General features: G+C 36.3%; 1 protein-coding gene across 2 annotated transcripts in view; it reads right to left on the bottom strand.

Annotated features, from left to right (window-relative positions):
- Nucleotides 1-22,553, bottom strand: part of NLK (nemo like kinase) — a 124,088-nt gene that overhangs the window by 83,108 nt on the left and 18,427 nt on the right. The gene's annotated exons all lie outside the window — the stretch shown is intronic.

Below are 22,553 nucleotides of genomic sequence, written 5' to 3'. Positions count from 1 at the left end.
ATAAAACAAGGGAAAGGTGCCATCCTGACACTGTTCAGACCCCGTCCTGTCTCACTCATGCATCCTACAAGGCAACTACGGAAGAAGCATGCACCTCTAATTTTCCAACAAGAAAGGAAATGGTTTGTCTGTCAACAGTAAGGGATTTCTTATTTTCCTGACATTGTATTGTGCTGTGCTAAGTCACTTCAGTCATGTCCGACTCCTCATGACCCTGTGGACAGTAGCCCACCAGGGTCCTCTGTCCACGGGATTCTCCTGGCAAGAATACTGGAGTGGGTTGCCATGCCCTCCTCCAGGGGCTCTTCCTGACCCAGGGATTGAACATGAGTCTCTAAAGTCTCCTGCATTGGTAGGGAAGCTCTTTACCACTAGTGCCACTTGGGAGGCCCTTTCCTGACATTAGTGATTTGTAAAAGTAAATTTTTATTAGGGTCTCATTTCTTTATTGAAGAAGACAAAGATGTTTCCATTTTTTTTTTTTTTTTTTCATTTTCTCTCTGCTGTTTGGAAATTGAGGTGGGAGTGTGGAACTAGAGAACTGTCTTCAAGATCCAGAGGGGCTTTTAACTGACATATCAGGGGCCCATTGAAAGTTTGTCTTTTGATGCCCAGGTGTCAGGATTCTAACATTAAAGTTAAGGCAACCTCTCAGTCCACATGCAATGGTTGACAAACACGTTCTCCTTCAGGACTTCTTTGATTGTATATCCTTAGGTCCAGAGATCTGAGGGTATACTATAGGAGGATTTTTAAAAATTTAAGAACATTTCAAAAACCCAAGTCTATTCCAAGTAAGGCACAATAATAATAGTTCAGTTATTACTGGACAGCACATTTTTTAGGCTTAATTATGTAAAGTAGGGCAAAAGTAAACTATTATATATTGTACTTTTTTCTCATATGTGAAATTATAATTTTACATAGTAGAATCAAGAACTTACATATTTTGTGATCCTCTTCAAAAACAATTCCTATTTTCAGTGAGTCAGCATAAAGTTGAGAATGCTCCTTGAGCCTTGTTTCTAGTACAGTGGCTAGCATGTTCATGTCACAGAATGCTGTTTAAACCAGATTCTTCTGAAACCAGTTAAATAGCTATCATTCTTTTTCAACTTTTCCTGAAGAAGTATTGATATGTTCTTACCTATAAAAGAATGCTTGTGCTGACAACTGCTTGAATATCTCTATTTAATAAGTAAAGCATCACCATGAATATGCAATTACGTTTCATCTATGAGAGAGACTTGGATGGAGAAACATGGGAGATTTTCTTTTCTTTTTTTTTTTAAGCATTTTTTATTTTTCTTAGCTGTACTCTGGCATGTGGGATCTAGTTCCCTGACCAGGGATCAAACCCAAGCCCCCCGCACTAGGAGCTCAGAGTCTTCACCACAGGACCACCAGGAAAGTCCCTATGGGAAATTTTCGAAAAGTAAATTCTCCATTCTGGTTTTATGATTTTAAGAAAAGAGCAAGAGTTACAACACACAACGAAGAGAAAAGCACAGGAACATACTTGAGGGAAGATGACTTTTCTGTTTGAGCCAGCTATTTTAGAAAATCCTAGAATACTTACAGTGAGTGTCAGAATACCATCTGGCTGTACTATTGATGTAATTTTTAAATGTAACTTTAAGGATTGATGCAATCCAGGGGGAAGTAGAGGGGAGAGAAAGCCTAGGGGATAATCACTTCAATGATATTTATTTCAACTGCAGATCAGGGATCATATGATACTTAACATCCTGATGAAGTGAATTTTACGGACACCTTGCTTTATAATAAGGCCCTTGAAGATTTAAGGAATTACACAATAGCAGTAAGATGTTTGTCTCTAGAAGTGAGCCTTGGATAGAGAGATGCACATTTTCCAAAGAACTCTAAAATCTCTTTAACTATGTGAGTTATAGTCTGGGGAAGAAAGAAAAAACTAAAATAATCCCATCACTAGTAGAAGCTACTAATCTGTGTTAGAAATGGAATGCATCGGATATACTGCCACGTAGAATGGTCAGCAGACTCTTTCCTAAGGTCCAGCTGTCTAAGTTGACTATCCTTCTAGTTTGAAGGTAACGCTAGGGGAGAGAGGGAGATAAAACAGAAGAACGAGGACCTGAGGCAGTAACAGCAGTGTGGTGTGACATTTAACAGCACCAGATATAACTCAAGTCTCTTCTCCCATGAATACAGTCCTTTCTTAGTGCACATAGCAACAATTTCCACTTGAGGTGGCTGATGGTTATTACTTGTGTCTTCCCAATGTTCTTTCTCATCTCATTCTGATGGCAGACCACATTCCCCACCATCCAAAAAGACTTCTTAGGAAGCTGAAAAAGCAGAGTTGGAAGAGGTTCCTTCTCCTCTTTCATTAAAGAAGAGCTGTAAGAGTGTGTGCTGAGAGCTTCCTCTACCACACGGGGAAACCAGATCAAGAAACTAATCACAATATGAAGAGAAAGAGAAAGGAGACAAGAATCCTGATAATTTTCAACTCTAAAGTTTCATTTGTATCTGACTAGTTCTACTTCTATCCATCCTGAGGTCTGGTTATGTGAACCAACAAATTTTTTCATTATTTTGAGTTGAACTTTTATAACCCAAAAGACTCAGCTCTTACACCAACTTTTACTAGATGCTCATTTCCACCTGTATAAAAATATCAGCTTTTGTCTCTCCTTCCTGTCCCCTCACAGATCATAAACATTGTAATTTGCCCCTCCAGCAAACCCCCAGATGTCACTGTCTAAAATAATCTTTTTCAGATATTTAATCTCTTTATGACTCCCATTATATACTATCATGGGTGCAAATCAGTAGCTTCTTTGTCAACTCCCCATATTTCTCCCCAAACTACTTCCATTTCTGGTATGCAAGCCTTGGACTCAGCTAGCAAAGGACAAGTAGCCATAGCTGGGTTAATTACGCACAATTTATAAATATCCCATGACAGTCATTTCAAAGGTACAGAAGAGAAAAGCAGCCTTTTTGAAATGTGTTCTTGTTCTTAGGTTCAGGACAGGAACAATTTGACATCAACTTTCAAACTACTTAGGCTGCAAACTACTTTTGGATTTGTTTTCCTGGTGCTATTTGTTTAGAAATCTGAAGAAAGAATGTAACCATTCCCCATATAGCAAATCCTAGAAACTTGTGGAAAATTATAGCCTTTTCAGAGAGCTTAATTTCACTTCACATAAATAAAAACAAATCATTTTACTTGTTCAGAGGTTATTAAGTATCATCTGATGAGGATAAAACTGCTACTGGCAAAACTTGTGAATCTATCATCTTCTAGTAAAAATATTACAGCTTTTTTCTACTATCCTTGTTACTGAGCAATAGTCATTTTTTTTTTTCCAATCTTTCTTGTCATTCTCTTTTTAGAGATGTCAGGTTAAAATTCTAATGTGTTTTAATGCAGACCATATCCTGACTTAGGTAGTCTGACAGCTGAATAAGGCCTGGCACAATGTTCATCAATTATTAACACTAGCAGGAACCATTAGAGTCTAGTGCAACATCAATAAATTAGCTGAACAAATGAAATAAATGAATAGTGAGAGCCTTTGATGTGTAATTTTCATGGGGAAGACTGTTACCTTCATTTTACAAAAGGGAGAACTGATGCACAGAGAAGTTAAGAAATTTGCCTTGGGTCACAGAGAATAAATGGCAGTACTGAGACTGGATTAAAGCCTGTTAAACTCAGACAGTATGTGTTCTGTTTTCTACACCAGGCTGCTCTCTCTGAACTCTGAAGGTCTATAATGCAGCAATTCCAAAGCTGTTCCTCTACATTTTCTAAGGACACCTCTGACCACAATCACATTTCACAAAAATTTTTGTTATTATAAATCACTCTTCTTGATATGCTTATAGAGGAAGTTAAGGGAATATGCAGTGAGGACAGGGAGGGAGAGTTAATGGGGACCGCCCACAAAAGCTCTACTTTTGGAAATGCTATTATATATAGATCAGCCTACTTTAGGAGTGCTCAATTTTGGTTTCATTAAGTATGTATGTTTTTCAGAGCCAGAACTATATTTAAGAAACGCATTGTATACTTTTCCAGCATCTGGTCACAAGAATATTTCAAAGAAATCAAAGTCCTTTGTTTCATTATTGTATGTCCCCACCTCCCCCCAACTCCCTTCCCAGCCAGTTATTATTCATGAGCTGGGAGACAGCATTTCTCAGAAATCAAGATTAGGAAAACTTTATAACAAAAATAAAATCATTGAGTTTCTTAGCTATTTCTACACAAGGACAGGACAACCTGTTTCACCTTTATCTCTCTACCACTTGTTACACAGTAGGTGTTTGTTGACAGGGAAGGCTTTATAATGTACACATGGTTAGAAAAATGGAGTTTTATAGAATATTGTTCAGAGCTTGTGGATACAAAAACCTTAGTAATGGAAACATAAATCCTAAAATACTGTTCCAAAATATTGATGTAGTTAATGTGAACAAGAAAATTCCTTTACAAACTATGGTTTCCTCCAAAGAGAAAAATAAGTATCACCAAAACGGAAGAATTACCACACACTAAGAAAATGTTCTAGTCTGGTTTTCATTTGTTGTAAAGAAACATGTGTATCCATAAATTTTCTGAAATTAACATATTAAATGTTAAAATTTGATTATTTACAATTTTTCAAAACAAACATGCTGACAAGCCTTCTCTTCCCCTTCCCCACCTCTTTTTTTTTAAAGCTATAAATGACATACCAAACTTAATAAGACCAGAAGCATAAGAGCAAAGAAAAGCTGATCCTCACAGAGGTACGTTTTACTTTAGAAACGGGAAGGAAGAGCTGCTGTGCAGGTGCTACATGTCACCAATCCAAAGAGGTTTGCCCTTTGGCAGCACATTTAAGAAAAATGTGTATATTGTTAGTTATAATGATTTCTAAGTCTTGTTCAACAAGGGGCACCTACCTGGCAACATTTCAAAAGATGATAAAATGACATTCAGTACACAGAAGGTAGGCTAGCTGTCAAAAAGAAAAAAACCTAATCCTTGCACGACAAAAGCTTTTTATTTTGGAAGATATGTAACAAGTGCATTACTTAAAAAAAAAAAGTTAAGAAGGGGACACTGCCCTGTATGATTAAATGCCATAAAACCTGCAATGTGTCTTTGGGATACCTCAAAGGATAATCAAGAAGAGTCTCCTAAGAGGAAAAAGAATGGTCCCACAAAACACTCATTTTACAGAGTGGTATGAAAACTTTGATCATTACTTTTTAAAGAATACTAACTGGAAATAGGTCTTAAATCTATGGGAATAATTTTATTTGGTAGATTACCAAAATGTAGCTAATGATGTGGATGAGATTTATATGGGTGCACTTATATTTAATAAAATGGAAGCCACAGAAACTGTAAGAACTATACTGACCTTGTATTTTAGACACAAATATAAACAGAAATTAGACACTCTACTCACTGCCCAGATAAAATGCTTGCCACATCTGCTTCAGATATCTTTTGTTAAAATATTAAATATTATACAGATACATCAAAAGACTGCCTGTCTCTTACTTTCTCCCTCTCTGGAGTTAACCAACATCCTGACTCTGTTGTGAATCCTTGATATTCATACTTTAAAAATTTTTATATATGTGACTACCTCCATAAAAACAGATATAGTTACTGTCTTAAAATTTTACATAAATGGTATTACACTGGCCCAAGCTTTCACATAGAAATTGCTTTCCCTCCATAATCAGTCTTATTTTTAAAATTTATCCATGTCAATCCATCTAGACAGAGTTCACTCATTTTATGTGCAGCATAGTATTCTATTATATGAATAAACTGTAAGCCCACATAACTGAGAATTCACTGAACCCCAAGCAGGAGAAAATGACATCAAGATAGATAACAATCAAATTGTTTAAAATCGGTGGAGCATGGGGGAACTGGATTCAAGTATGGTCAAAAGGCATAAACTTCAAATATATAAATGTTGAGGATGTAATGTACATAATGACTACAGTTAATCCTGATGTATCGTATGTTTGAACACTGCTAAGAGAGGAGATCCTGCAAGTTCTCAACATAGGGAAAAAAATTTTTATCATACTGCACACCTTAAACTTATACAGTCCTGTATGCCAATTGTATCTTAATAAAACTGGGGTGGGGGGAGAACTGCTTAAAACTATTGATAAAGAGAAAATCTTGAAAGCAGTAAGAAAATAAAGACACACTACATACAGAAGAACAAAAGTAAGGATTACAGCCCATTTCTCAATGAAAACGACATGAAGATGACACTGGAACAACATCTTAAAAGTACTTAAATGAAAAAAAGCCACCCTAGAATTTCATATCCAACAAAAATAACTTTCAAAACCAAAGGTGAAATAACATTTTCAGGCATGCAAAAGCTGAAAGAATTCATCACCAGAAGACTTGCGCTGTAAAAAAGGACAAGGAAGTCCTTAAGCAGAAGGAAAATGATAACCAGATGAAAACCTGGACCTACTCAAAGGAATGAAGAGCACAGGAGTAATAACAAAGGTAAATACAAAGATCTGTTAGTATTATTTAAATCTCCTTAAAAGATAATCAACATATAAAACAAAATAAAAACAATGTGGTACAGGATTTAAAACATCTATATAAAACAGAAAAAAAAGCCTATGTATAAGTAAAATATATAACTATAAATATATGAAATACAGCATATTCTGTGATTCCATTTATATGAAATTTGACTTTATGTAAATAGATTTTCTAAATGCAAACTAATTTATAATGATCAAAAGCCTGGAGGTGGGATGCATGAGATAAGGAGGGATGGAAAGGAAAGATTACAGAGAGGTAAAGGAATCTTTTCATGGTGATGAATATGTTCAGAATCTTGACTGAGGTGATAGTTTCCTGAGTGTAAATAAACATACATCAAACTTATCATACTATACAATTTAAACATGTAGTTTTTTGTATGTCAATAAGTAATCTTAGCCTGTTGTCCTAAAAAGGTACAAATTTGCTGTTGTAAGATAAATAATTCTGAGGATCTCATATATAAAGTGCTGACTACAGTTGATAATACTGTATTATATAATTAAAATTTTCTAAAAAACTTTTAATATTTTCACTAAAAACAAGAGTAAATATATGAGGTGATAGATGTGTTAACTCAATTGTTGTAATCCTTCCACAAAGTGTGTGCTATGCTGTGCTTAGTCACCCAGTCGTGTCTGACTCTCTGCAACCCCATGGACTGTAGCCCGCCAGGCTCCTCTGCCCATGGGGATTCTCCAGGCAAGAATACTAGACTGGGTTGCCATGCCCTCCTCCAGGGGATCTTCCCAACCCAGGGATCAAATCCAGGTGTCCTGTGTTGCAGGTGAATTCTTTACCATCTGAGCAACCAGGGAAGTTCAAGAATACTGGAGTGGGTAGCCTATCCCTTCTCCAGGGGATCTTCCCAAACCAGGAATCAAACTGGGGTCTCCTGCATTGCAGGCAGATTCTTTATCAGTTGAACTACCAAGGAAGCCCTCCACGAAGTAAACATATATCAAATCATCACTTTGTACACTTATATTTTACTTCTATCATTTCATATGCCATTGAAGATGATACATCAATGTCAGAAGGGAGATCCAAGTATAAGATCAGAATTTTAATAATTTTGATTTGAAGTTATCAGTATAAACTCCTGGTGTTATTTTATCTTAAAAAGACTGTCCACTCAAAAAGCCTTAGAAACAATGACCAACCCAAAAAGAATGACTATCTCTAATGCCCAGGAGACTTTGAATAAATGACTGATTCCAAATTTAGGGTAGGAAATCCTGACCCAGGAAATTGAACCCAAGTCTCTAAATGTCTTCTACATTTGTAGGCGGGTTCTTTACCACTATCACCATGGTTCACTTACCATAAATCTGTAAGTTAATAATATTAATTGGTCACACGTTGGAGGATGGTAGTGAACCAATTCATTATTCTGAAAACAGATAATGGGGACAAATCATGCATTTAAACCTATACCATCTATACCTACCAATAGGTAATCAAAGAGAAGAGGAAGTTTTACTTTACAGTAATATTTCAGCTAATAAATGAAGAGGAAATGGCAGAATGAGAATATTACCATTTTGTAAACCTTAACAAATCAGTGTATCTCAGCTTTAATCATCAATGCCTACCAATACCACAAAAGGAGAGACAACCCGTATTATGTGTCTCCTGCTTAAGTACAAACCACTACCTAGTAAAGTAGTCATGCCCACCCATGGAAATAAGGGGAAAAAAAAAATAAATCAAAGTCTCTAGATCCAATTACTAATGAACAGAAAGCATGACAGAATAACAGGCTAAACCACAAGGACGCAACCAGTAAATCTCACTAAACTAAGAAAAAAACCATTTAGACTCCTTAAAATTAAATTATAAGAAAACAGAGAAATACAGAGAGGTAATCACCCCCTTGATGTGGGGCATTCTCCAAGTATTCTAACCTTAACCTTTTCTCGTTGATGACTTCATCCACTGTATTAAGCTATAAACTTGAGAACTGATGACTAAATCTCTTAGAGCTGACACCACAGACGTGATACGGCCTGCTCACAGATGACAGTACTAAAACAAAATAGATATCATCCAGTCTAACCATCTAATGTATTCACCTAAGGCAAACAAAACAAAAACGAATAAAATCCAAATTTCTTATCTTAACATTCAAAGTCCAATCTCTGTTTCTAGTTTTCTCTCTTCTCCTCTCCAAATATCCTATTCTACTGCCAAACTAGGCAACAGTCATTCCCCAAATATGTTTATATGCCCTTACCTCAGCTGTTTCCCTACTACAGCCCCAACTACTATTTCATTAGCTGAAACAGTCCTATTCATGGGACCTCGAATGATTTTCTTTTCTGATTTACATTCCTCTGTACAACAATAAATGGTAAATGATTAGCATTCCTCTAGAACACTGATGCTAAGTATACAGTATAAAACATACAAAAGGACCAAGATATAACCAAATCTTTCTTTCCAAGTTTAAATCAAATACCAATTGTTAATGCTCTAATGCTCTATTTAATCTCTGTTCCAAATTTCCCAAACTCTCATTTGGTACATACTTATATAAAGGTTAAAAAATCAAATCAGATAATTTACAAAGTTATAAGCTTTAGGCATGCTAGAAACGGGGTAGTAACTTTTACACAACAGTAATTCTCCTTTTCCTGAGAAACAGAACCACTTTTTCTTCAAGGCAGCAATTCAGTTCAGTTCAGTTGCTCAGTTGTGTCCGACTCTTCGCGACCCGGTGGACTGCAGCACACCAGGCTTCTCTGTCCATCACCAACTCCTGGAGTTTACTCAAACTCATGTCCATTGAGTCGGTGATGCCATCTGATCATCTCACCCTCCTGCCTTCAGTCTTTCCCAGCATCAGGTCTTTTCCAATGAGTCAGTTCTTCATATCAGGTGGCCAAAGTATTGGAGCTTCAGCATCAGTCGTTCCAAAGAATATTCAGGATTAATTTCCTTTAGGATTGACTGGTTTTATCTCCTTGCTGTCCAAGGGACTCCAACACCACAATTCAAAGGAATCAGTTCTTTGGCACTCAGCTTTCTTTACAGTCAACACAGCAATGTTCACCTAGAAGACTATGTTTCCCTTCTTTTCTGCAGCTACTGTGGTTAGGTGATTCGATTTTGTCCAATAAAATATACATGGAATTGTGTGATTTCCAGGAAGGATCCTTAAATGCAAACTAGTAATATGTTTTTCTTTGCCTGTAAGAGGTGTATAACTGAGTGACTTTTATCTGGGGAGACAGATAAAAGAAAAAAATCTTGTAAACCCTTTTGTATCTTTTGAATCTTAAACCATAAATATCTTGGGGGAAAAAAAAGTTAATTTTTAAAAACTATAGTGACTTTTAAAAGCTATTTAAAAAACTTTAGTGAAAAAAATCTTACATTACAAAAATATATTCCAAACTAGTATATCTGAGTTCAGAACATAATAAAAAAAAAAAAAATCTACCCCCCACCATTTAAGTTTAAATGTATTTATTTATTTGTGAACGATGCTGGGAACATGCCCTTTCTTTGGTGGGGGAAGGGAGTATTCAAAACTCCCCTTTTGCAGGTTGAGGTTAACTTTATTTATTCCAAGAATATCAGTCAGAAAACTTGCTAGAGGATATGTCAAAGGATTAAAAAAAAAAAGGCAGAAAATATGTGAACTTCTTCCTGAATCAGATAAATTAAAATGTTGAACAGTTTAGCAATTTTCCTAGCAACACATTTCTGATCTGTCATTTTTGAACTCTATGCCCTGAAATTTGTGTAGCAGTCATGATACTGCAAAAGATGTGAAGAGCAATGATACAGAATATTTAGTCCTGTTGACAAGTCACAGCCTAGACAATTCAGAAGCCTGAAAGACTTTAAACGTTACTGCCCTCTTTCTGGATTAGCAGTTAAGTGGTTGAGTCCTTTCTGTTCCCAACTCTTCACTCAGACTTTCAGACTTGACTCTAGAAATCAAGCCTCTTCACTGGTACACACAATTCTGAAAACAAACCTTAGACTTCTTAACACAAGACAATTTTCTCCATATCAAACAGTACAAAGGATAGTATATAAATGGGGAAAAGCAGATTTAACATACAACATATAGATGTTCTTTTCCTCCATTTATTTCTAAACCATGTGACTATTATTTCAAACAGTTCTCTGCATACAGTTATTATGATCAACCAAAATCCTTTTAGGATGGGCCACCACAGAAACCACTGCATTTAATTACACAGTATAACCCATCTTAATGGTTAAAATTTCCTTCCAGATGACTAGGTGTAACTTTTAGGGTAAATGAGAAAACTCTGAGATGTGCACCTGCATATGTTATGTTACTTAGTCATTACAAACATGCTATTTCCTCAATGTTTACATTTTAAAGCTTTTACAGCCAAAAGCACTCTACTCAATTCAAAAACTGACAGGCTTTAGGGAAGACAAATAAACCCTTTTGGACCATCAACTGTAGAGGTCAACATTAAATTCTGCTCTTCAATTTCATCTCACAATCCAAACTGATCCCGCAATAAGAAAAGCCGCAGAAACCCAGGGGACTGTGCTTCCCATTTCACCCCACCTACACTTTTCTCCAGCTTCCTATTCACAAGGATAGGAAGGTATCCCAGTTTCAGACAAAAGGAACTGATAAAAGCTGGATGAACATATTAGCAGAAACTTAGAATTAGGCATCTGGCCTTGTAAAGGTGCATTTTGCTGAAGTATCTTCTTACAATCCAGGTAATCCAAGTGAATTTTAATCTGCTATGCTAGCACCCTTTATTTTTAACACCTAATAACATTTAAAAAATACAAGACTGCTTAGAGCACTGTTTTCTTTGGCTGAGCCTCTCAGAAAAAGCCAATTATAATATATTGCAGATGCACTATTTCTGCTTAAAGAGTTACCTTAAATACAGTATGAATTTTGGGCGAAGAGGGACATTTCCTCTTACACGGCTGACAAGCTTTCAGTGATGAGGGATATAAAAGCATCCCTAACACATGCTCTTGCACGGTGATTTGCTTTGCTGTTGCTCAGTCATTAAGTCGTGTCCGACTCTTGGCAACCCCATGAACTGCAGCATGTCAGGCTTCCTTGTCCTTCACCATCTCCTGGAGTTTGCTCAAATTCACGTCCAATGAGTTGGTGACGCTATGCTATCTAACCATCTCATCCTCTGCTGCCCCCATCTCCTTCAGTCTTCAATCCTTCTCAACATCAGGGTCTTTTCCAATGAGTCAGTTCTTTGCATCAGGTGGCCAATGTACTGAAGCTTCAGCATCAGTCCTTCCAATGAAATATTCACGGTTGATTTCCTTTAGGATTGACTGGTTTGATCTCCATGCAGTCCCAGGGACTCTCAGAGTCTTCTCCAGCACAATTTGAAAGCATCAATTCTTCTCAGCCTTCTTCACGGTCCAACTCTCACATTCACACATGACTACTGAAAAAGCCATAGCTTTGACTGAGCAATTTGCTTAGGGACTTAGAATTTGCTTGGAGATGTCACTACCAAATTAAACCTGGTTAACAAGAAACTTTCAAATCAACATAAAGCCTTTGTTTTTGCAGTATATACATCATCAGTCTATGTGAAGGGTCAACAAGAGAGGCTTTAGGAAGGATAAAGCTCAAAGGTAAGCTTTATTCAATCTTGCCCCACAATAGAAAAGACTTCCCGCCTATTCTCTGTGGTTTATATTTATTACTTTTGGGCGAAGGGTGGATATTCTAATTTTTAAAATCCATTTAATGTTGTGTTATAATTATCTGCCCCAAGCAAGTATAATAATCACTTTTTCTTTAAAAATCCAGATCTACCAGTAAAACTGATTACTTCAAGGAATTAAGTCCATTGAATAAAAAGCACACAATTAAAAACATAAATAAGATGGAAGAAAAAGCAACTACTTCCAACATTTGGATGCTTGGTCTTCTGTTTTCAACAAACTGCCAAAATATAGAGCAAGATATATACTATGCTGATCTACCAATATGGTTCATGAGATAATACGAACAGAAGAATTAACATACCCGCAGATGCTACACTTGGTACTATCCTCAGAGCGCTGCTCACAGGGGTTCTCTACTATTAAAACATTAGCAGCATGAACTTACCCTGCATTCATAAGTGTACCTCGGTCCAGTAATAACCATAATTTACCCTAGCCAGACTAAATGATAAATTTCAACGTAAATAATGATTTCTTTCAGACAGTCACAGCCCTAGCTTTGTGGGATTGGGGGTGGGGTATTAGGGATACTTTCAGAATCAGATGAAAGTTAATGGATCATCTTCTTAAAAAGTCTAACACACACCCATTTTAATTTTCTTCTGTTGGATATACAACAATGTAAACTCCCATTTAGCTATCTTTACCAAAAATAATTACATATGCTTTCTAGGAGAAAAAAAAAATAGTACTTCTTGGATTGAAGCAGTCCTTTCAAAATTTAAGCTGACTGAATGAACAGAAGTATTAATATGTTTCATTCAATACCACTTCAGTTGCTTATTCTTTTCAGTGTTTAAATAATAAATGTACACTTTAAGGTAGAACATCCTGGTAAGAACTCTGTTTCATAAAGCTGAATTACAAGATGCTAGAGAAAGACTAGAATTTTGTGACTCTATTTGTTAAAAAAGAATCTCCTTTCAAAGCTTACAGGAAGAGAACTATGCTAGTAACATAATGTAAGGTTAATGTTAAAAAACATGAAAATCTAGAATTCATTTATCATCTCTGGTATGAATGAATAATAACACATCACTGACAAGAAGAAGGTGAAGTTTCCAAACATTATCTTATTACTCCCCTCCATACTAATGCAAGGTTTAATGTAACAGTATTCTCTGCATCAAATCGATCAAGACGCCCAATTTTAATCTCTAGATTAATGCTTTAGATTAATTTACAGTGCCAGATGCCTAATAGGCTTAGAAGCAGTTATAATTTAAGTATTCCAAGACAATTCACTAGAATGACTTTTGTCCCCAAGGGCTGGCAAACAGGGAAAGGAAGAGAAAGGAGGTTTGTATTTAATACCATTTTATTTGCTTATTATTTTCAGTGTTTAAATAACAAGTGTAATACACTTTAAGGTAGAACATCCTGGTAAGAACTGTTTCATAAATCCAAATTATAAGATGCTAGAGAAAGACTGGAATTTTCTGTGACTCTATTTGTTAGAAAGAATTCATCTCAGAAAGAAAAGTGCAAAGCAAAGAAAAGCAAGGATAGGAAAAGGAAGGAAAGGGGGTGTAATGCTAACAAAGGAAAGCACCAAGAAGAGAAAACAGAAAAAGGGCAGACATGACACATGGTATTAAATTAGTATAATTCTATGTATATCTCTGACTATAATTCTCAATCTTTCAAGCTACATTTTTAGTTCAGAGGCAGAAGAAGTAAGGAGAGAGAATAAAATATGTCAATGATGAGTGAGTTCAATTACTACTTTGGACTCAATTTGCTAAGATACAGGACAAATATTTAACTAAAATGCAGTGACCACCAACCCTATTCAGCCCTAGTTCTTTCCTTCCATTGCTCTATAAACCACAGGTTCTCTGTATTTAATTAACTTTCAACTTAAAACACATATACACAAAAATGAGGGTACTCTTCATTTTTGTGCATCTTCTCCATTCTCAGGCAACATACCAGGAAAAAAAGCCCCTTTTCTGTTAGAAAAGAATATAGGTCTCTCCGGATTATTTAAGCGAATCACACTAACTTTAAAAGTATTCAAATTTTAAGTTATCATTTTCTTTAAAAACCCAATCTCTAAATCAAATAATCTGAAAGGGCTCATGATCCTTTTTAGCCCCCAAACACTGGAACTATCACAAATGTCAGCAAAACAAAATTCTTCTTTCCTCAAAACTACTCACTTGATTTATGACACATATGAAGAAGAAAAACAAAAATGAACTTTCCACATATATATGTGGAAATATTACATATTTAATTACACAAATAATAAAATAAAATAATAATAATTTGTTGTTGCTGCTACCTCAGAAAAAGTTTTTAAAGATAGATTTTGTTAGTTGATTGTTTTAGTCTGTATTTATATCCACCCCATTCCAAAACAAATGAGAAATATCGAAGGAAAAAAAAGATTTTTTTTTTTTTAAAGAGAAGAAATAAGAGTCTGGGAAAGGGGAAAAAAATAGGAAAGTTATGAAGTAAGGAGGGGGGGGGCCCTAGAAGATGGTGTGTACACAAAACATAAGGCAAAATAGTCTACATTTCTTAACCAAGGAGGCTGCACCTTTGGCTGTGACCCTTAAGAGCAGTAAAAAAGAAAAAGAAGAAAACCAAAGGTATTTTCACTCAAATGCCCAATTGTGTCAAACAACTCTGTGAGCATGACAGCTCTGTCAAAGTTCCAAAGAGATTCAAGAATAATAAAACAGAGATGAACTTAAGGCACAAACTGTAGAGATGCTGTTGTTTAAGCAATGCTAAGACGTTGCCATACAAGTTGTTCTTGCCTATGTATGTAGGTGCTGCATGGAAACAGCCCCATAACTAACACAAATGGGGTAAGGTTACTTTCATTTCTAGTAATACTTACATTTGATTCACAATTTCTGGCAATTGCAAACCAGTTCAGTGGCAGACCTTTTATAAAAGGAACTGCTAGTTTCACATAAATCACCTTAGAAAGAGGAGACTTCTATTGGAATAACATCAAGAGTCAGTTGTCTCGATGAGGTTAATGCTGAGTCTGTTTCTTAACATTTAAAAAAAACTGATTCATCTGCCAGATCACATAAGGTAAACTCACAGGCTAATACAGCCAATACTCCCCCTTATGAGCAATGTAAAGTTATACCATATTTCATTAACTGTAAGTTATGAAAGTAACTTAAAAATGAAAGTAAATGAAAGTAAGATGCCATCAATGGTAAATGTGCCATTATTTGATGTACCATCAAAAAGGAAAACCACACATGCTGCTTATTAAGTTGTGGGATATGACTGACTGTAAGAAACATCCTGATTGTGGAGATGTTACAGTATTAGTGGATATTAGAAGAATGTCTACATGTAAGCCATGCTCCTTTGGGCAACACGAGTCAGCTTGCTGTCCATCCACTGGTACTAGCACTTCCTTTGCCTTCTCTGACCTGGGCCGTTCTCTATTGTTGTCATCCCCACTTCTGCTCTAGCTGGTCTTCTCGCCAACCTGTCTGTACTCACTAATCTCCACTCTCTACTATCCCATCTCTTTTTCAAACTACTACTTAATTCTTTTCCTCATCTGAACATCTTCAATTATGAGAAAGAATGCTAGGCAGAAGGGATATGTGTTCACAAAATTAGCTTCTCCAACAGACTCCTTTATTTTTTCCTATTGTAGGACAAGTACGTAACAGCCATAAAATGATTATGTAACTTTGAGGGATAAGCAAAGGAATTCCTGAAGGCAGAAACAAGGAAAAAACAAATTCACAAGAGTGAGGAACACTATAGCCAAAGCTTTCCCTGGAGTTACTGGCCAATCCTTGGGGGACAAAAGTCTTGGGTTTTAATGGGCTACTTGCTGAAATGACAGGAGGCCACCTTGGGTCCTACCATAGAGACAGACTGGGTTAACAGCACATTTATAAATATGCTAAGACTTCCCCAAAGGTTGCATCCTTAGTGGGTGAAACAGGAGAAAACTCATTCTGCAGAGGGAGATGATGGGAATCAAAATCTTTGCTGGCTTTGGCTCATGGTAGAACAGTTAAACGGAAATATATCTCCACTATAATTCTTAGCCACAGTCTGCATTGCTGTGAGGCTAGAGACTTCCAACTGGTTGTGTGGCTTGAACTAAGGTAAAAAATTTACTTAGAAATAGGTGTACTCCTAGACACTCAAATTATCTCTGGAAAAAAAATCTGATTTCTAGCCTCAAAAAATTACAAGTTTCAAAGACCATGAGCTCACAGTTTAAAAAAAAAATCACAGGAAGAAACAAAGCACTTATGAGTCACAGTCAATGAAGAGCAAACTATAGAATTAGACCAACAAAGACTGCAGATAATTCATTTATCAGACGCACAACATGAAATAAGTATTTTTAATATGCTTGAAGAAACAGGGAGAAAAGTATGGTCCGTAGAAGAAAAAAATGATCAACTGGCTTCATCAAAATCATGTTTGTATCACAAGACACTGTTGAGAATTTTTTTTTAAAAAAAGAACTATAGGAGAAAATTTTTGTGAGTCACATATTTGAAAGAAGATGTCTATCCAGACAGGGGGGGTGGCAGACAATTCCAAATGCTCATAAGCATGTGGAGCCACTGGAACTCTCATACACTGCTTGTGAGGACGCAAAATTGCAATCACTTTGTTAAACAGTTTGGCGTTTCTTATAAAGTTAAACATATACTTATTATTTGACCCAGTACTTTCTCCTAGGCATTTTCTGAAGAGAAATGAAAACATACATCCACACAAAGATCTGCCTACAAATGTTCACTGCAGTTTCATTTATAATAGACAAAAACTGGAAACCCAAATGTTCATTAACATGAGAATGGATTAAAAATTTGTGCTATATAAATACAGTGCAATACTATTCAAAAGAAAAAAAGAACAAACTATTGACCCATGTAACATAAATATATTTTTGTTTTTTTTCATAAATCTTAAGGACTGAAATGTGTGCACTGGATTTGGTACCCAGCTGCTAATTAATATTTAATAGCTCACTGGTCATTTATTTGTCAGAGCAGTTTGAGTTGTGTTAAGTGTAAGAAAGATGCATATAGTGGACTGGGAGTAAATAAGAAGTGAAGAAGCAGAAAAAATAATTGGGTAGAGCAGGAAGTCATTCATCCTTTGGCTTTATGTTCCCTGTGAAACAGAAAATGATGTCATCTGTGGAAAGTGAGGAAGAGGTGGAGTAGAAACTTAAGAAGAGTGAAAGAGATTTGAAATAGCTGTTGTGGGAAGTGGAGGGAAAAACTGACCTGTTTAAGACTGGAGAACACTGGAAGGCCAACAAAGGTTATAAACCATGTACTATGTTAAATTGCCATAAACGTTTCTGAATGTCTAAGGATGAGCCTCAGCAAGTAAACAGAAAGGTACTTTCATCACTGCTGGCTTGTAATAAAGTTTGTGGTCCACACTAGAAGTATTGACCTTGTATTACAATTGCCTTCTCCCAACTTCTGTTCCAACTGCAAACCATTCTCCTCAGTACTGCCTCTGCACCTCATAAAAAGAAATCTGAGCATTTTAATCATCAGATTAACTTACTCAGCAGCTTCCTAGATTCAAATAAAATCTGAAGGTATTAAAATACAAACAAGGTCCTTCTTAATCTCATTTCCTAGTAATCACTCTCTCATCTATCTCATCTTTCACTTAAAATAAACTAATTCTGGGTCCCCAAAAGTACTACGGTCTCTTATGTTCCTACGACTTAGTACATGAAATTCTGTCGTGCTCTCCTTGCCCCTCTATCCCTTGACTTTTCACCATCAAAATTTAACTCAGTTGTTACTTCCCTAATTAGGCGTACTACAAAAAATGCACTGCATAATGACAGAGGCTACCATTCACAATATAATGCTCTAAGAACCATCCCCTTGGAATTGTATAAAGTGAGGCCCTGGGTAACCCACCTGTATCTTCCCACTGTCAACATCCTGGACCTATTTGTATGTAAACCTTACCATAATTTGTTTACAAGAATTCAAGTACAAGCTTCTTCCAAAGTAAGAATTGTGTCAGGGAAGCCTCCTTGGCCTCACAAATTGGACTAGGTACTATAACCACTCTGTTTTCCTCCATAAAACAAAGATGCTAAGTGCTAATAGATAACAATAAAAACAACTAATATTTACTGAGTGTTTCCTATGGGCAAAGCACTATAGTCAGCCTTTTACATGTACTATTTTGTTCAGATTCTTGCAGGAACCTGATAGGCACCATCATAAGGCCTACTATATGGAAGAGAAGACTGAAACACGGAGCTGAAACATGGTTCTGACTTGACCTTTCTCACGGTGCACAGTCTTTCAACAGGTAAATGAACACTCTTTTCTCATTTGATTCAGTTTAATTAAATATTAGTTTTCAAATGCACTTCTCAGGGCTTCTCATTTTGTCATGATTCCTTTTTGCTAACTCCCTCTCTGTCGTAAAAGCTCCAGAAAAAACAGCAGGGAATAAGATGTTCCATATTACGTTATAACTGAACTATTATGAGGGTGAAGGGCTAAATCTTCCACAAGTTGGACTCTATAAACATCTCTGAAGAGAAGAATTAGCAGTTTTCTTTATACAGACAAATACAGATAAAACATAAAAGGACTTTCAGGCTGTAAAGTTATCTCTTCTTTCAGGAAAGCATTTTAGAGAATATTTCAAAAGAATAAGTTCATTAAGAAAGATACAATAAAACAATTTGCCTTTTAAAACCCAAACCCTAAGAACCAAAATAAGAAAATGATTAGACAGGAAAAAATTGGATACATGTATAAATCTCAATTTTAAATTATTTTTTCTCCGGGAGACTGTATTAAAACTTTATAATTGAAGTATGCTAGCATCAGACATAGCAGGCAATGGCAACCCACTCCAGTACTCTTGCCTGGAAAATCCCAAGGGCAGAGGAGCCTGATGGACTGCAGTCCATGGGGTTGCAAAGAGTCAGACACGACTGAGCGACTTCACTTTCACTTTTCACTTTCACGCACTGGAAAAGGAAGCAGCAACCCACTCCAGTGTTCCTGCCTGGAGAATCCCAGGGACAGCGGAGCCCGGTGGGCTGCCGTCTATGGGGTGGCACAGAGTCGGACACAACTGAAGCAACTTAGCAGCAGCAGCAGCATCAGACATGAATATTACTTCCCCATGAAGTTTATTTGGGTGTAAAGTGTGCCAGTTGTGTTATAAAACTGGCAATGTAACAAACAAAAAAAAGATAAGGGGTGACTTGATTATTGTCTTAAAGACAAAACAGTCATCAATCTGTCATAATTTAACAATTTTTGCTAAGTGTTTATCCCATGGTTTATTATGCTAATTATTCAACACATGTAGCTTTAATATTAAACTTTTCGTCATTATCCAGAGATACCATAGTTCATTTTAGTAAAATTTAAAATGTTTACCTAAAACATTATACAGTTATACTTTCTAATAAGTAAGGATTTTAAAAAAATCTATTCACTTAGAGAATCCCCAGTCACCCTCACTCCTCCACCCCCAAGATCTAAGTGTTACAGGAAGCTTAACAATGGTACTTACATTCTTTGACAGAGAACCAAATGAAAGGAGATGAGAATAAAGTTAGTAGTATTAGGCACAGAACTTGTGACCAAAAGGGCAAGAGGGCAATAAAACTTAGAATTAAGTCACAAAATGAAAACTATAGAGTCATTACTGCAGGGATTCTAAGAAAAAAATGCCAATAACTCACCCCATCTCTTTCTCTCTCTTTCTGGGAGTTCAATACCCTCTTCTTATTTATGCAATTTCAATAGGCATTACCCCTCAAATCTTCCCCACTAAACTACATGGCATTATTTTCTAAAAGATTAATTTTAAAACAAGTTGAGAAGTCCAAAATATGCCCTGTATGGCCAAACTGAAAGAATGCATCATCAATTACTGGAGCATTAACTGAGTGTACTGGGTAAGTGATCTTTCTGCCTCTTCTACATCTACAACTAAAAAATAAAGCTTCTAAGGAAAGAAGCTTTTCTAGTTTTGAGGAAGAATGGATCCTCATTAGTTACATGAGGATCCATGCATAACTTCATAGTTACATGAAGTATAGCGACCCCCATACATCACCTGAACATTTACTACTCTCATTTAAGTTAGGACAGTCTCCCAAGCAGCTCAGTGGTGAAGAATTCGCCTGCCAATGCAGCAGACATGGGTTCGATCCCTGGGTTGGGAAGATCCTCTGGAGGAAGAAATGGCAACCCACTCCAGTATTCTTGTCTGGAAAAATCCCATGGACAGAGGGGCCTGGCGGGCTGTTGTTCTGGCGACTGCAAAGAGTCGAACACGACTAACCATGCACACAAGTAGGTCAGGAACTCAAGTGATACAGAAATTTCATACAAATTAGCTGGTGCCACTTTCATCGAAACTAAGGCATCAGAAAAAATTATCTCTAGGATCATTCAAAATCATTATTTTCAAAATGCCTTTTTTTCAATTTTCTTCTAACTATAAATATACCATAGAATTACAGAACAGTAAAATGCTAAAACTGGAAAAACTAGTACTTCAAACATCCAACTCTCAACAGATGGAACCACTGGGGAAATCTATGTAAAACTATTTCTACCACCATCTCTTACAGACCATGTTTATTAAGAATTAGTTATCTGAGGATGCAGCTTTTAAATAACAGCAGGTGCTCAGTATTAAAAGTCAGGGGTTATTCCCTAAAACGAAATTTCCCAGAACTCAGGTTCAGAAAACTCAGGTTCAGAATATAATCACAGTTTAAATTAAGAGAAAAATATTTGTTTTAACAGAAAAGAAATCATTCGTATTTGGTAATGTAAATAAAGTGGTTAAACTTATGTAAATATCTTTGAATCTATCATGGACACCATAAAGTTAGCTAGAGAAGAATTTTAAAAGCATACTGCAAAGAACTATTTTTATATTAAACCTTGTTCAAAGTTTCCTCTGGTTTGAGGAGCCTGAATAAATGGGACAACATGCTCTGAAGTATAAAGATTCTGCATAAACTTTTATCATCAGTTCCCTCAAAGATTCATTAAAAATACTGACAGAATAAAACAAATTCATCTCAATTCTTCGTCATATTTTTTTAACTAGAAAAAGGAAGCAAATTTTTTTTTTTTAGGAAGCAAATTTACTAACTTATACTGCATTCTCTCTTCATACCTTTCTTTATGGAATTCAAAGTGCTTTATTTATTTATTGCAGTATGGGAGATTTTAGTTCCTTGACCAGAGACTGAACAGAATATTATTTAGCACTCAAAGAAATGAGCTATCAAGCCATAGACATGGAGGAACCTTACATGCATATCAGGAAGTGAAAGAAGTCAGTCTGAAAAGGCTTCATATTACATGATTCTAACTACATAACACAAAAAAGGAAAACTATGGAGGCTGTAAAAGATCAGCAGTTGCTGGGGGTTCGGAGGGAGGGATAATGAATGCACGCAGCATACAGAATCTTTAGGGCAGTGAAACTACTCTGTATGACACTACAGTGCTGAATACATTTGTCAAAACCCATTCAATGTACTACCAAGAGTAGTACCTTACCAAGAGTAAACAGTACCTAATGTAAAAAAATACACACTTTGGGGGATAATGATGTGTCAATGTGGGTTCATCGACTGTAACAAATGCATCACTCTGGTTCAGAATGTTCTTAGTGAAGGAGGTGTGCATGAGCAGGATCAGTGAGTTTACAGGAACTCTCTGTACTTTCTGCTTAACTTTGCAGTCAACCTTAAACTAAAACCTAAAAACTAAAGTCTATTTAAAACAAACAAAAAGCTAAAGCAGATTATACACGGTGATTAACTGGGACTTATCTCAGGAAAGTGACGTTAAATCAATATTTAAAAATCAATTAATATTCATTATACATAAAATAGATAACTAATAAGGACCTACTGCATAGCACAGGGAACACTTCTTAATATTCTGTAATGACCTACATGGGGCTTTCCTGGTAGCTCAGAAGATAAAGAATCCGCCTGCAATGCAGGAGACCCCAGTTCGATTCCTGTGTAGGGAAGAATGCCTGGAGAAGGGATAGACTACCCACTCTAGGATTCATGGGCTTCCCTGGTGGCTCAGAAGATAAAGAATCCACCTGCAATGTGGGACACCTGGGTTCACTCCCTGGGTTGGGGACATTCCCCTGGAGGAGGGCATGGCAATACACTCCAGTATTTTTGCCTGGAGAATCCCCATGGACAGAGGAGCCTGGCGGGCTACAGTCCATGGAGTCACAA

The sequence above is a fragment of the Cervus elaphus genome, chromosome 5 (assembly GCF_910594005.1).
Source record: "Cervus elaphus chromosome 5, mCerEla1.1, whole genome shotgun sequence".
NCBI lineage: Eukaryota > Metazoa > Chordata > Mammalia > Artiodactyla > Cervidae > Cervus > Cervus elaphus.
The sequence above is the reverse complement of the archived record's forward strand: the minus strand, read 5'-3'. Positions and strand labels throughout refer to the sequence as shown.